General features: G+C 36.0%; 1 long non-coding RNA gene across 1 annotated transcript; it reads left to right on the top strand.

The window, feature by feature from the left end:
• The first annotated feature begins 1,991 nt into the window (after positions 1-1,991).
• Positions 1,992-4,198, top strand: LOC115929741. Its single transcript, XR_004066705.1, has 2 exons — positions 1,992-2,370; positions 3,516-4,198. It is a non-coding gene; the product is annotated as an uncharacterized LOC115929741 (long non-coding RNA).
• Positions 4,199-5,312: the final 1,114 nt, after the last annotated feature.

The following is a 5,312-nucleotide window of genomic DNA, read 5'->3' as shown; positions in this document are numbered from 1 at the left end:
TTAAAATATCTCAACACAACTCCTTTTAATGAGTTTCCTTTACATCCGGGTTAGGGATATTTGCTTAACAATGTGTTGGTTTTATACAAGTGAATAATCCAGAGCGAGACAATAATCGACCATGTAGTTTACACAGTTCAACGAGACAACCTAATTAGATCAGCTTTAATTGACCCTACATTAATTAAATTAGAAGTTTGAAAGGTAAATGTAATTAAGTACGGGGAGGATTAGGGAATGAGATGAATCAAGGAGTATATGGACATGTAACTGTATCATGGTTATATGTCGCTTGGTATTACTTATTCATGTATAAAGGTTAACAATAAAATGATAATAATAATAATAACAACAATAAAAATAACGATAATCATTATAAATAATGATAATAACAATAATGATTATAATAATCATATGGAATAATCATTATGAATAATGATAAAAAAATGATATAATAATAATTTTTCAAAATAACGATAGGCCTAATAATAATTATGAATAATGTTAACATTTTTTTCAAAATACAATAATGATAGACCTATGATAATAATAATAATCATAATTTAATAATAAAGATATTGAAAACAATAATCAAAGAAAAATAACATATTTATAAAAGAAAGTTACTGTACAAATTCACTCTACTGCATTGTGGTGAGAAAAAGAAATTTTGAACGGGATAATGGAAAATCTGAACGCTATCAGGAAAAAAACTCATATGTGATCTTCCAACGAAACAGAACGTCAGAAAACGGCAATATAGATCAATAACAAATCTAAACCGGGGGAGAAAATCGAATGTGTCACTTGCAAGTAAGCATACGAAAAACATATTACGAGAAGTTTGAAATTTGTAATAACGTGCAACCTTCACTTTATATTCGGTCACCCGTCACCTATGATATTCGGGGAGGGAATAAGTGTTGTGTAATTCTTAGTTCTTATGACAAACTGACATGTATTTTATTTGTTTACAAAGTATTTATTCAGAAGAACAAGATCAGTTGCAATTCACTGGTTTTACATCTCGGTCCTGTTAAAGAATACATGAGCATATCGACAATGGTGTGAAAATGGTACCATAGTACCATAATACCAAAGAAATTTACACCAAGTATATAACATGGAGCCCAGCAAAATGTATATAATGAACATATTTTATTTGTGATTTATTCATTGCTCACATTCCATATCTCATATCAAAGGCATGATTGGATGCCCTAGATGATTATTCTGACATAATTGAGTGAAAACAAATAATTTAACAAAATATATACTATAGATAGATAAAGCACCATGAGCACCAATCGAATGTAGATACAGGATACAGTTTCTAAAACATTAAGAGTACATAATATTGCATCAATCAAAATACATGAATAATACCACGAATGTAGAAAGGACTAATGTCAATAATGATATGAGAGATTAGATATTTGCTAGGTTTTTCGAAAGCTTTTCGATCACGCTTACTGAAGAAAAGATTTGATATGAGAGAGGAAAAAAAAGTCTTTCGATACTTCATTTGAGGCTGTTTAATTGGAAGGTCAAAACGATAGTGCAATTTATATTTCAATTGATCGCGGTACCTTAAATTGAACCTTAAAGTTAAAACAATTTCTCGGTGGTCAGATATTGTGTTGTTAGGTTTCTCTATGTGGTTTACCCTGATAGACAGTAATTTAACTTGGTTTAATTTTGTTCATGTAATCTTTTAGAAAATCTTATAACGATCATGACTGTGGTCTGTTGTTTTAATTCGAATCCTTAGATTTTCTTAAAGATTTTCTTTAAGAAATAAATTAGTTTGAGGTTTGCATAGATTATTAAATAAAACCTCACCAGATTTTCTCTTAACCCGCATTTCGCTCATTTTGTGAAAGTCAGTGCAAGAAGAACACCGGTCGTGAAACTTGTATAAATATCTTTAAAATTTGTTCTGTTCACCATCACTCGCGAATCTTCAACCTAAAGAAGACTTTGTAATTCTGCAGTCATGAAGAGCAGTAGTATGTTGATGTTGTTCCTGGTGGTTCTGGTAGCTATGCAGTGTTCTGCTGAACTACCCCCTCTTCCTCCAGATGATGCCGATGACGCTGTAAAATACGCCGTAACATACGATGATGATGCAGGTACGATGATGCACGAGCAAGTTTTGAGGAGTCGACCCGCAAAAGGTGGTGTTTAGGTAGTACCCTTCTTCCTCAATAAGGTTGCGCTAAAATGGAGAAGAAAAAACACCCTCCAAAACTGATAGACAACTTGTGTTTTGGTCTATACCTCCTGTAAATGATGCCAGAGAGACACAAACGAATGTCAGAGAGGCACAGCCATAGCAACCTGAGGCTGGAGATGGTGTGATATAAAAAGGTAAGATATTAAAACTAATCTGACATTTTAAAAGGTTTTATCATCTTTGCAAATAGAAAAGGTCCAATGAAAACGCACTTTGGCATAGATTTGACTAAATTTAATGTGTCTGTGACTAAAATTGATTAAAATTCACTGCGTCGCTCACGTACCTTGTGACATACAGATGGTGCAGACGCAGTCTCGAAGCATATACATACACAACTCCTTGACGCAGGGCTGCGGTGACCGTTATGTCTAGTGCAAGGTTTTCATTTGTTCGAAAATTAGCGTCTATGGAACGGCAGCGTAGGAAATCATTAAAGGAAAACAAAATCCAATAGACATTAGCTGATAACAATTAACGAAAATTGTCAGCTAGTTAAAAAATCTTGAAATTACTCGTATTTGATTATAAGTTAGCAAGGAAAACAATCTCTACAAAGTTTCTTTTTTATTCCTAGTTATTCTCCCATGGGAATCGCCATCTTGATTGAAACATTAATATCAGAGTAGTACACAATTGTCCATTGACCTGCATAGGATGGATATGATGTTGTATAACGCTATTGTGCAACCAGAGCCATCGATGGAAAAAAACGGTAGCCATCTTGTTACTCCTGCATCTCAAACAGGCGATTTCCAGGAGTAGTTCTGTGTTCGCCTTTGTCACTATTTTGAACAATTGGCAAAGTTTTTGTCTGACCTAGCAACTAATTATGAATGCCAAATGTTGCTTAACAAAAAAAAACTGCTAAACTTTTCCAAACAGCTGAATATCTTGTCACAATAAGTGATAATAGAATATCCATTCATCTGGATATATTACCAAAACAGTCTATTATTAGAAAAACACTTTAATGAATGAATTTCACAGGTGAATGTCGTACGTTGTAGCTAAAGTACAGGCCAGTGGGTATCTCACAAGTTCTGACATCACTGTTTCAATCGAAATTGCGACTCCCAGGGGGAGAATGGCTCGAAAGGAAACTTCAAACTTTGGAGAGATTATTTCCTTGCTAAGAAATCGGATTAGACTAATTTCAAGATATTTTTAACTGGTTGACAATTTTTGATAAGATAATCTGTTTCAGTTTCATTATCTGTCCTTTCGTTTCCTTACATTAATTTCATCTTCTATTTTTGTTTATCCCATTAATATCCAGAACACGTAAATTCTGGAATGGTTTCTGGGACAGCGTCACCGATCATCCAACATTTCTCTCGGCCGATGTATTTCTAATTGGATTTAGTGATCAGTGAAAAACAACAACAACAACAATGACAACAATGATAATAATGACGACGACAACTGTGGGAGTAGGATTTGAGGCGGGACTGCACTACTTGTAGCTACATGCGCCCTCTATACAACCAACAATGCCTTAGCGGTACCCGTTGATCCCCATGGTCCCCTTTTTCTTATGTTAATCGATAGGTGTTTTGATGTAATAACCACCTACCAGTATGTGACCTAGCAGGGAGATATAATCCCTCCATGCCAAACTAGTGCTGATAGGCTTTAATTGTAATTCTAAACAACTTGATATCCACCGTCCACGACAATAGGTGGAACAGTCGTTACCGTTGTTAAATCATATCTTCCGGGCTTATGATCATAATGATATAGTTAGTTTTCTTATTGGAACCGGGAACCATTGCGCGATGATTATAGATTGTAGATTATGTACGGGTGTAGAAACAGCGCGCATGGATAAATTACAAAGACAGAAAAAAAGAAGCAACACAAAACTTACAATAATTTCGATGTAATGTATCTTCTGGATAATCATGATATCACACTCGTGCTTTGGTAATAAATTGAGTGACGTTGATGATGAAACTAAAATATTTGTTCTAATTGTATTTTGTATTCATTCATATACAGCTTGCGGTCGGAAATTTAGAAGCGATTAAAATGTTGGAGAGAGAGAGAGAGAGAGAGAGAAAGAGAGGAAATAAGGGGAGAAACAGACGAACAGAGAAACAGACATGGCATACAGAGAGAGATAGAGAAAGGAGAGAGAGGGGAGGAAGTGAGAGAAAGAGAGAGTGGGAGAGAAAGAGAGGGAGCGAGAGAAAGAGAGAGAGGGTGATAGAGAGCGAGAGAGAGAGAGAAAAAAGATAGGGAGAGAGAGAGAGAGAGAGAGAGAGAGTGAGGGGAAGGGGTGAGGGTGAAGAGAAAGAATAAAGAGTGGAGAGGAGAGACAGAGAGAGAAATCCTGAGAGTCGGAGGGAAGGAGAAATGGCGAGAGTGGGGGGAGTGTGAAAGGGGGAGAATGATAGAGGGAGGTCGGGGGAGGAGAAGAACAAGAAGATGAAGAAGAAGAAGAATAAAAGAGAGGGAGAGAGAGAGAGAGAGAGAAAGGCGAAGAGAGTGCAACAGAGAGGGGAGATGTACAAAGAATAGGTCTGACAGCTCTCAGAATCGTATATTAGTATACATCATTATACACCATGTCACTTTCCGATTGGACAATGGGCGATGAAACGTTCCTCACCCCCTCAGACTCAATTCGAATAGACTTGCGTGGAGAAGATTATCTAAACAATTGTTCACAGAAAATAAAAGGGATTAGACAACCTTCTAAGACCCACCATTTTTTGTTGAAAATATCCCTGATAATTAACTGGAGATCCCCATATGGAAATGCCTTCCATCTCAATCACATCAGAAGGTGTGAAAAAGCTTCTGTTCGACTTAAAACCTAACAAATTATCTTGGCCTGATCAATTGCTTGCGATATTCCTCAAAGAATGTGCCAAGGAGCTGGCTCACATTTTATCAGCATTTTTAAATAAAAGGTGAACTTCCATCAGACTGGCTTATATCCCACATCACTCCAATCTTCAAAAATCACCTGGCAACTACAGACCAATCGCTCTAACCTCAATCTGCAGTACTATTTTAGAACATATCCTTACCAGCAACATCATGTCACATTTAGACCGATTTAATATTC

The sequence above is a fragment of the Strongylocentrotus purpuratus genome, unplaced genomic scaffold (genome assembly GCF_000002235.5).
Source record: "Strongylocentrotus purpuratus isolate Spur 01 unplaced genomic scaffold, Spur_5.0 spur5_scaffold_5, whole genome shotgun sequence".
Taxonomy (NCBI): domain Eukaryota; kingdom Metazoa; phylum Echinodermata; class Echinoidea; order Camarodonta; family Strongylocentrotidae; genus Strongylocentrotus; species Strongylocentrotus purpuratus.
This window is presented reverse-complemented; position numbering and strand designations above follow the sequence as displayed.